Raw genomic sequence first — 11913 nt, forward strand, 5'->3', positions numbered from 1 at the left:
ACTATAACCTGCAGCAGATTGGAACAAATGGAAATTGGGATACATGGCTCTCCATCATATCCGCTGGAAAACTAAGAGTCAAAGGAGATGGAGGAATCAAGGAGAAAAAAGGTTCTTTGAATCAATGAAGCAAGGCAGATATGATCTCACAGATATTGAAGCAGCAAGCACAGGGAACCACATGCATCTGTGCCAGGACCTCTGTGTGTGTGTGTGTGTGTGTGTGTGTGTGTGTGTGTGTATGTGTGTGTGTGTGTGGTATAGTTATTAGCTTAGTGTTTCTACAGAACTCCTAAGTATATGAATAAGTGGGTCTCTGATTGTTGTCCATAGTCTTAGGGTTATATCTCTTCTGTTTCAGTTGCCTTATCCAGCCAAAATGTGATGGTTTGGGTTTAATTTTATATTTTATTTAGCCATGTTTGCTTGCTATCTCCTAGAAGCCTATTCTTTTCAAATGAGGAAAAAAAGAGATAGATCTGGAGGGATGAAAGTTATGTGTGTGTAGGAGGGCGGAACTTGGAGACATAGAAGGAGGAGAAAGAGAAAAAAATTAAATAAAAGAAATGAGTGAGGCTTAGATACTCTGTTATAGCACCATTAACAGACTAATACAGTGATGAACCTTAAGAGCTTGCTGTTTGTATATGAGATGGATCCCCAGGTAGGGCAGTCTCTGGATGGTCATGGGTGGTCATTCCTTCAGTCTCTGTTCCACATTTTGTCTCTGTAACTCCTTCCATGGGTATTTTGTTCCCCCTTCTAAGAAAGACCAAAGGATCCACATTTTGGTCTTCCTTCTTCTTGAGTTTCACATGTTTTGCGAATTTTATCTTGGGTATTCCAAGCTTCTGGGCTAATACACACTTATCAGTGAGTACATATCATATGTTTTCTTTTGTGATTTGGTTATCTCACTCAGGATGATATCCTCCAGATCCATCCATTTACCTAATAATTCTGGATGCCAACAGGAGCTTCCTGATATGAGCTTGATAAAGCTGTTTCCTGAGAGGCTCAGGCAGTGCCTGACAAATACAGAAGTGGATGCTCAAAGCCATCCATTGGACTGAGCACAAGATCCCCAATTAAGGAGCTAGAGAAAGTATCCAAGGAGCTGAAGGGGTTTGCAGCCCCATAGGAGGAACAACAGTATGAACTAATCAAGTAACCCCAGAGCTCCCAGGGACTAAACCACCAACCAAAGAGTACACATGGTGGGATTCATTGCTCTAGTTGCATGTGTAGCAGAGGATGGCCTAGTCAGTCATCAATGGGAGGAGAGGCCTTTGGTCCTGTGAAGACTCTATGCGCCAGTATAGGGGAATGCCTTGGCCAGGAAGTGGATTGGTAAGCAGTTGGAGAGGGAGGGGATAAAGGGAGGGGGTTTTAGGAGGAAGACCTGGAAAGGGGATAACATTGGAAATGTAAATAAAGAAAATGCATAATAAAATAGTCTTATTATTTAGTAGTAATGGAAATGAAGCTGACAAAAAGGAGTTAAAAAGACTATTCAAGGCTTGCTTTAGTTATTTCTTACCATTTTTATACAATGATTTAATTACATTTTTCCCTTCCTTAAGATGGCTATGTTAGATGCTCTTTATCTTCAACCAAACTTTATGCTCTCTGTTAAACATGCCCTCTCTCTACAATCAAAAACAAAAGCAACAACAAAATAGCAAACAAAAACAATAAGACAAAAATGATCAAAACAGAACAAAATGAAACAAAAAAATACATACAAAATATAGTTTCTATTTTGTGTTTGTCTGCTACTACTGCAGATACAACCTGCCCTGTAGTATGGTTGATATACCGAGTGAGAATCCATAGAATAAAACTAGTTTCCCCTTTGTCAACAAGTATCAATTGCAAATAGCTTTTTGGTTAGAGTGGCGTTGTTTCTACATTTAGTTCTCCATTATGGAATTTTGTCTGGTTTTGGACAAAACAAAATTGATGCATATATGAACTCAGAGATTACGACAGCATGCACAAGACCTGCTCTAGTCATTTTTTTATTCATGTTTTTAAGTTTAATAAAATATTATTCATAGGTACTTTTATGTATTGGTAAGATTGACATTGCATTGGTTTTGTGTAGTTTATAATTTTTTTTAATTAGGTATTTTCCTCGTTTATATTTCCAATGCTATCCCAAAAGTCCCCCATAACCCCCCCCCGCCCCACTCCCCCTTTTTGGCCCTGGCGTTCCCCTGTACTAGGGCATATAAAGTTTGCAAGTCCAATGGGTCTCTCTTTCCAGTGATGGCCAACTAGGCCATCTTTTGATAGTCTTTTGAGCTCTTGTCTAGAGACAAGAGCTTCGGGGTACTGGTTAGTTCATATTGTTGTTCCACCTATAGGGTTGCAGTTCCCTTTAGCTCCTTGGGTACTTTCTCTAGCACCTCCATTGGGGCCCCTGTGATCCATCCAATAGCTGACTGTGAGCATCCACTTCTGTGTTCCCTAGGCCCCAGCATAGCCTCACAAGAGACAGTTATATCTGGGTCCTTTCAGCAAAATCTTGCTAGTGTATGCAATGGTGTCAGCGTTTGGAAGCTGATTATTGGATGGATCCCTGGATATGGAAATCACTAGATGGTCCATCCTTTTGTCACAGCTCCAAATTTTGTCTCTGTAACTCCTTCCATGGGTGTTTTGTTCCCATTTCTAAGAAGGGGCAAAGTGTCCACACTTTGGTCTTCATTCTTCTTGAGTTTCATGCGTTTAGCAAATTGTATCTTATATCTTGGGTATCCTAAGTTTCTGGGCTAATATCCACTTATCAGTGAGTACATATTGTGTGAGTTCCTTTGTGATTGGGTTACCTCACTCAGGATGATGCCCTCCAGGTTAATCCATTTGGCTAGGAATTTCATAAATTCATTCTTTTTAATAGCTGAGTAGTACCCCATTGTGTAAATGTACCACATTTTCTGTATCCATTGCTCTGTTGAGGGGCATCTGGGTTCTTTCCAGCTTCTGGCTATTATAAATAAGGCTGCTATGAACATAGTGGAGCATGTGTCCTTCTTACCGGTTGAGACATCTTCTGGATATATGCCCAGGAGAGGTATTGCAGGATCCTCTGGTAGTACTATGTTCAATTTTCTGAGGAACTACCAGACTGATTTCCAGAGTGATTGTACAAGCCTGCAATCCCACCAACAATGGAGGAGTGTTCCTCTTTTTCCACATCCTCGCCAACATCTGCTGTCACCTGAATTTTTGATCTTAGCCATTCTGACTGGTGTGAGGTGCAATCTCAGGGTTATTTTGATTTGCATTTCCCTGATGATTAAGGATGTTGAATGCTCTAGTCATTTTTTAGGAATATCTTTTGCTTTCTTTTTTTTTTTTTTCTCTTATGGCTATAAACATAAATATTGAGAAGGAAGTTTGACAGCATGTCTTTTATAAAAACATCAATGGATTATAACTTCACTAGCAATGGGATTTGAACATGTTTACAGTACTAGGTATGAGTTCCTAATTGTGGAGCATGCTTCAAATCCAATTATATCAGCTAGTTACTACCTTAAACCATCTTGCCACTAAGCATTGGTAGGCACATTTTGTCTGAAAGATTATTATTATAGCATGCTGTGTATAGTGCTGGGTAAGACTATAGATGGCTTTTACTTCCCAGCAGCCTGCATAGCACCTTCTTTCACTATGAAAGCTAGCCAGCAGGAAGAAATTTTCCTGGTCAGTTCAAGATTGCTTTTTCTGTGTCCTGCAACCTCACTATGTGGGGGTCTACAACAATAGGCTCTTATTATCTAGCCATGGAGAAAATTGAGAGAAATAGTAATAGCCTGTATTATTTTTGCCAGGAAATAGAAATTCAAACTATTTTAAGATCCCATATCACTTCGTTCAGAATGACTAGCATCAGGAATATGATGACATCAAATGTTGGCATGGATAGGGTAAAGGAAGACTCTTCTTACTCACTGTTGGTGGGAATATATACTAGTACAGCCAATTTAGTAGTCATTCTTGAGGTTTATTAAAAACAAAAACAAAAACAAAAACAAAACATGTAACCCAAATATACCACTCTTGGATTCTATATCCTACCATGGAGATACTTGCACAACCACTCTCACTGTTATTTTATTCACATAAAGTAGGAAATCAAATCAACCTAGAAGTTCACCAACTGACAAATGGATAATTAAACTGTGGTACATATACACAGTAGAATAGTGTTCAGTTATAAATAAAAGTAAAATAATGAAAATTTTAAGTAAATGGCTGGAAGTGGTAAAAAAGATATATTGAGTAAGTTCAATCAGACTCCTCTAAACTAATACTGTGTGTTTCTCATATGCATGATTCAAATCTGATGTTTGTTTTGCATATCCTGGAATAAGTGTTAAAGGCAGGAAACTAGTAACAGGCAGAAGAAGGGGGAACCATTTAGGGAGTGGGGATAGTAGATTATGGTGAAATGAAAATAGAGAAGGGAATATTGTGGAAAGAGAGGTTCAAGCAGGCAGCAGAGTGATAATGATGTAGAAACAAATGTATAGGGTAAGGTTTAATGAAAATTATATGTGCATGAAAAAACTATCTGGGACCCTATTGTCTTTCTATTCAAACAAAAATAATAAACTGGGATAATTGAACAGAAGTGATCTAAAGTAACAGGGGGATGGATACTGTGAGTTAATGTTTCAATTAGGGGTGGGGGTAGGAGGTTGGGGAAGGGAGGATAGATGTGGGTTAAGCAAACCTAAAAGTACATGAAAAAAAAAGCAGCCTCATGATGGCTTACTCAGTCATAAACCAAATAAAATATAATGTTGCAATAGCATTTACTAAGTATCTATCAGGTGAAAAGATACAATAAAATAAATATAATATTTAGAAAGATGTAATAGTAAACAAAATATTTTAGTGGGCATTATTAAAGGATCAAAGATTAATCCTAATGAAATGGATTAAGTTATTGTATCTTCATCTTCAATTTTAAAATAATGATTATGTGTTTTGTTTTGTTTTGTTTTGTTTTGTTTTGTTTTGTTTTGTTGAGACAATCTTGCTGACATATAATTTGTGATCCTGCTGGGCAGTGGTGGTACATGCCTTTAATCCTAACACTTGGGAGGCAGAGGCAGGAGGATTTCTGACTTTGAGACCAGCCTGGTCTACAGAGTGAGTTCCAGGACAGCTAGGGCTACACAGAGAAACCCTATCTTGAAAAACCAAAAAAAAAAAAAAAAAAAAAAAAAAAAAATTGTGACCCTGTATCAACCTTCCAAGCATTAATATGATGAGTGTTTTCAATCACATCTCACTGAAAATGATCATTTTTTTGGAAAATGATCATTTTTTTTGAAGACCATATTTTTACTTATTTATTTGTTCATTCTTTTTTTTAATCAGATATTTTTTATTAGGTATTTATTTCATTTTCATTTCCAATGCTATCCCAAAAGTCCCCCACACCCTCCCACACCCACTCCCCCACCCACCCACCCACTTCCACTTCTTGGCACTGTTGTTCCCCTGTACTGAGATATATAAAGTTTGCACGACCAATGGGCCTCTCTTTCCACTGATGGCAGACTAGGCCATCTTCTGATACATATGCAGCTAGAGACTCAAGCTCTGGGAGAGTATTGGTTATTTCATATTGTTGTTCCACCTATAGGGTTGCAGTTCCCTTTAGCTCCTTGGGTACTTTCTCTAGCTCCTCCATTGGGGCCCCTGTGATCCATCCAATAGCTGACTGTGAGCATCCACTTCTGTGTTCCCTAGGCCCCGGCATAGCCTCACAAGAGACAGTTATATCTGGGTCCTTTCAGCAAAATCTTGCTAGTGTATGCAATGTTGTCAGGGTTTGGAATTGTCTCTGGTTAGAGGTTGTTCCTCTCATGATTCTGTTATTCTCTACCAGCAGACCTGGGAGACTAGCTCTCTTCTGATTTTCAGTTGTCACAGCACTCTCTGCAGGCAGTCTCTCCTCTTTCAGGGAAGGTGTACAGACATCTGGCATTCGGACTTTCCTCCTGGCAGAAGATGAAGGCCCGAAACAGGACCTGTCCCAGAAACTGTTAGCTTCTGTAGTCCACACTCTCACCTGTGCAGACTAGTCTTGGTGGAGTCCGGAAACCAAGATGTCTCCCGCAGATGCTCTGGCAACTCCCTCACTATTTCTTTTTTATTACATTTTTTTCATTTACATTTTAAATGTTATCCCCTTTCCAGTTGTCCCCTATGAAAACCCCATCCCCTCCCCCTCCCCCTGCTCATTTACCCACCCACTCCAGCTTTCTGCCATGGCATTCCCCTATACTGGGGTACAGAGCCTTCACAGGAGCAGGGTCCTCTTCTCCTGTTGTTGACCGACAACTCCATCCTCTGCTACATATGCAGCTGGAGCCATAAGCCCATGGATATTCTTTGATTGGTGGTTTAGTCCCTGGGAGCTCTGGGGTTACTTGATAGTTCATATTTTTCTTCCTCATATAGGGCTGCAAACCCCTTCAGCTCCTTAGGTCCTTTCTCTAGATTCTCATCTGGGACCCTGTGCTCAGAACAATGGATGACTATGAGCATCCACTTTTGTATATTTCAGGATATCAGCACTTTGATAGCTCCTTCCCACAGATATTATTCTCAATGAAAACAAAGATTCATCTACAACTGCTAAATTAAGCCCCATATCCAGGTTTCTTTTAATTTTATTATTTTCCACAGTCATTTAATGGACATCAGTCCTTTGATAGCTCCTCCCCACAGGTATTACTGTCAATGACAGCAAAGTTCCACCCATTTCCCAAAAGGATTTTGAATCTATCAGCATCCAGAAGAGGATAGAAAAGTCTCTGAACGTGGAGTTTAGACAAATAAATTAAATAAATAAATAGATAAATAAATAGAAAAAAAGAAGGGCATTCAGGAAAAAGTATTAGGAAGAACATATTTCTCATTCAGTACAGCTATGTATTATCTGATTTAGGACATTTAGAGCATTGGAGGATTCCAGTTCTGTCAACAGCATGTATTTTAAGTGACACTGCATGGTAGGTTGCATGAGGCTATGAGAGTGAAGAGCAAGGTAAGATTCTCAGAAGATGGGCCTCTTATAGTATCATGAGATGATGAGCAAATATGACTCAGTCTATAACAGAGATTAAAGTTTAAGCTAGAACAAGAAATAAATCATAAATGTCCATTAGGATCTGCGTGTACCAAGAGGAAATATTTCCTGGGTTAGAAATGGTCAGAGTCATGTGTTTATCCCAGTTAATACACTGCAAATGCCACACAATGAAATACATGGATTTTCTGAGACAAATTGATGAAAATCCCTTGAAAAGTGGTTTCAGGAAGACAATTGTCTGTTAGTTAGGGCTGGTAGAGCCAAATTCTCCTTCCTTTAAGTATATTTAAACCAAATTTCATAGAAGATATTTTGTTAAACTTCAAGGAATAGACTAAAATTGGTTATCATAAAAACAATTGCAAAGTTTAATTTCAATGAAAACTTCTGTAGATAAATACTGTCACCCCCTGAAACATAGTAGAAGTCTAGCTGCTGATACTTGGAGAAGAAATAAACAATGTACCCCCAAATTAAATATCATTTCCATAGAAAATACTAATTTTTATTGCAATATCATTAAACCATTTCTCCTCTCCCCTTTACTTGCTCTGCTCCCTCCTTTCCACCCCTGTTTTAAAAGTTTTGGCCTCCTTTTTTAAAAAAAAAATTATTAGGTATTTTCCTCATTGACATTGTCAATGCTATCCCAAAAGTCCCCCATACCCACCCCCAATCCCCTAACCACCCACTCCCACTTCTTGTCCCTGGCGTTCCCCTGTACTGAGGCATATAAAGTTTGCAAAACCAATGGGCCTCTCTTTCCACTGATGGCCGAATAGGCCATCTTTTGATACATATACAGCTAGAGAATCAAACTCCAGGGGTACTGGGTAGTTCTCATTGTTGTTCCACCTATAGGGTTGCAGACCCCTTTAGTTCCTTGGTTACTTTCTCTAGCTCCTCCATTGGGGGCCCTGTGATCCATCCAATAGCTGTGAGCATCCACTTCTGTGTTTGCTAGGCCCCAGCATAGTCTCACAAGAGACAGGTATATCATGCTCCTTTCAACAAAATCTTGCTAGTGTATGCAATGGTGTCTGCATTTGGCGGCAGATTATGGGATGGATCCCCGGATATGGCAGTCTCTAGATGGTCCATCCTTTCGTCTCAGCTCCAAACTTTATCTCTGTAACTCCTTCCATGGGTGTTTTGTTCCCAATTCTAAGAAGGGGCAAAGTGTCTACACTTTGGACTTCATTCTTCTTGAGTTTCATGTGCTTTGTATCTTATATATTGGGTATTCAAAGTTTCTGGGCTAATATCCACTTATCAGTGAGTACATATTGTGTGAGTTCCTTTGTGATTGGGTTACCTCACTCAGGATGATGCCCTCCAGGTCCATCCATTTGGTTAGGAATTTCATAAATTCATTCTTTTTAATAGCTGAGTAGTACTCCATTGTGTAAATGTACCACAATTTCTGTATCCATTCCTCTGTTGAGGAGCATCTGTGTTATTTCCAGCTTCTGGCTATTATAAATGAGGCAGCTATGAACATAGTGGAGCATGTGTCCTTCTTACTGGTTGGGACATCTTCTGGATATATCCCCAGAAGAGGTATTGCTGGATCTACCGGTAGTACTATGTCCAATTTTCTGAGGAACCGCCAGACTGATTTCCAGAGTGGTTGTACAAGTTTGCAATCCCACCAGCAATGGAGGAGTGTTCCTCTTTCTCCACATCCTCGCCAGCATCTGCTGACACCTGAATTTTTGATCTTAGCCATTCTGACTGGCGTGAGATGGAATTTCAGGGCTGTTTTGATTTTCATTTCCCTGATGATTAAGGATGCTGAACTTTTTCTCAGGTGCTTCTCAGCCATTCAATATTCCTCAGGTGAGAATTCTTTGTTTAGCTCTGAGCCCCATTTTTAATGGGGTTATCTGATTTTCTGGAGCCCACCTTCTTCAGTTCTATCTATATATTAGATATTAGTCCCCTTTCTGATTTAGGATAGGTAAAGATCCTTTCCCAATCTGTTGGTGGCCTTTTTGTCTTATTGATTGTGTCCTTTGCCTTAAGGAAGCTTTGCAATTTTATGAGGTCCAATTTGTCAATTCTCGATCTTACACCACAAGCCATTGCTGTTCTATTCAAGAATTTTTCCCCTGTGCCCATGTCTTTGAGGCTTTTCCCCACTTTCTCCTCTATAAGTTTCACTGTCTCTGGTTTTATGTGGAGTTCCTTGATCCACTTAGATTTGACTTTAGTACAAGGAGATAGGAATGGATCAATTCGCATTCTTCTACGTGTTACCCGCCAGTTGTGCCAGCACCATTTGTTGAAAGGCTGTATTTTTTCCACTGGATGTTTTTAGCTTCCTTGTCAAAGTTCAAGTGACCATAGGTGTGTGGATTCATTTCTAAGTCTTCAATTCTATTCCACAGGTCTACTTGTCTGTCGCTATACCAGTACCATGCATTTATCACAATTGCTCTGTAGTACAGTTTTAGGTCAGGCATGGTGGTTCCACCAGAGGTCCTTTTATCCTTGAGTAGAGTTTTTGCTATCCTAGTTTTTTTTGTTATTCAAGATGAATTTGTAGATTGCTCTTTCTAATACATTGAATAATTGAGTTGGAATTTTGATGGGGATTGCATTGAATCTTTGGTTTGCTTTTGGCAAGATAGCTATTTTTATTTATATTGATCCGGTCAATCCATGGGCATGGGAGATCTTTCCACCTTCTGAGATCTTCTTTAATTTCTTTCTTCAAATACTTGAAGTTCTTTTCATACAGATCCTTCACTTCCTTAGTTAGAGTCATGCCAAGGTATTTTATATTATTTGTGACAATTGAGAAGGGTGTTTTATCCCTAATTTCTTTCTCAGCCTGTTTATTCTTTGTGTAGAGAAAGGCCATTGACTTGTTTGAGTTAATTTATATCCAGCCACTTCACCAAAGCTGTTTATCAGGTTTAAGAGTTCTCTGGTGGAATTCTTAGGGTCACTAATGTATACTATCATATCATCTGCAAAAAGTGATATTTTGACTTCTTCCTTTCCAATTTGTATCCCCTTGATCTCCTTTTATTGTCGAATTGCTCTGGCTAGCAATTCAAGTACAATGTTGAATAGGTAGGGAGAAAGTGGGCAGCCTTCTCTAGTCCCTGATTTTAGTGGGATTGCTTCCTGCTTCTCAACATTTACCTTGATGTTGGCTACTGGTTTGCTGTAGATTACTTTTTATCATGTTTAGGTATGGGTCTTGAATTCCTGATCTTTCCAAGACTTTTATTATGAATGGGTTTTGGTTTTTGTCAAATGCTTTCTCTGAGTCTAACGAGATGATCAAGTGGTTTTTCTCTTTGAGTTTGTTTATATAATGGTTTACATTGATGGATTTCAGTATATTAAACCATCCCTGCATCCATGGAATAAAACCTACTTGGTCAGGACGATTGTTTTAATGTGTTCTTGGATTCGGTTAGCAAGAATTTTACTGAGTATTTTTGCATTGATATTCATAAGGGAAATTGGTCTAAGGTTCTCTATCTTTGTTGGCTCTTTCTGTGGTTTAGGTATCAGAGTAATTGAGGCTTCACAGAATGAATTGGGTAGAGTACCTTCTGCTTCTATTTTGTGGAATAGGTTGTGCAGAACTGGAGTTAGATCTTCTTTGAAGGTCTGATAGCATTCTGAACTAAACACATCTGGTCCTCGACTTTTTTCAGTTGGGAGACTATTCATGACTACTATTTCTTTAGGGGATATGGGACTGTTTACATCATTAACTTGATCCTGATTTAACTTTGATACCTCGTATTTGTCTAGAAATTTGTCCATTTCATCCAGGTTTTCTAGTTTTGTTGAGTATAGCCTTTTGTAGAAGGATCTGATGGAGTTTTGGATTTCTTCAGGATCTGTTGTTATGTCTCCCTTTTCATTTCTGATTTTGTTAATTAGGATGCTGTCCCTGTGCCCTCTAGTGGTTCTGGCTAAGGGTTTATCTATCTTATTGTTTTTTTCAAAGAACCAGCTCCTCTTTTGTTGATTCTTTGAATAGTTCTTCTTGTTTCCACTTGGTTGATTTTGCTCCTAAGTTTGATTATTTCCTGTTGTATACTCCTCTTTGGTGAATTTGCTTCCTTTTGTTCTAGAGCCCTTAGGTGTGTTGTCAAGGGGCTAGTGTGTGCTCTTTCTAGTTTCTTTTTGGAGGCACTCAGAGCTATGAGTTTCCCTCTTAGAAATGCTTTCATTGTATCCCATAAGTTTGGGTATGTTGTGTTTTCATTTTCATTAAACTCTAAAAAGTCTTTAATTTCTTTCTTTATTACTTCCTTGACCAAGGTATCATTGAGAAGAGTGTTGTTCAGTATCCACGTAAAAGTTGTATTTCTATTATTTATGTTGTTATTGAAGACCAGCTTTAGTCCATGGTGATCTGATAGGATGCATGGGACAATTTCAATATTTTTGAAACTGTTGAGGCCTGTTTTGTGACCTATTATGTGGTCAATTTTGGAGAAGGTACCATGAGGTGCTGAGAAGAAGGTATATCCTTTTGTTTTAGGATAAAATGTTCTGTAGATACCTGTTAAACCCATTTGTTTCATAACTTCTGTTAATTTCACTGTCTCCCTGTTTAGTTTCTGTTTCCAAGATCTGTCCGTTGATGAAAGTGTTGTGTTGAAGTCTCCCACTATTATTGTGTGAGGTGCAATTTGTGCTTTGACTTTTACTAAAGTTTCTTTAATGAATGTGACTGCCCTTGTATTGGGAGCATAGATATTCAGAATTGAGATTTCCTCTTGGAGGATTTTAACTTTGATGAGTATCAAGTGTCC

Source organism: Mus musculus, chromosome X (assembly GCF_000001635.26).
Source record: "Mus musculus strain C57BL/6J chromosome X, GRCm38.p6 C57BL/6J".
In the NCBI taxonomy this organism is placed as follows: Eukaryota; Metazoa; Chordata; class Mammalia; order Rodentia; family Muridae; genus Mus; species Mus musculus.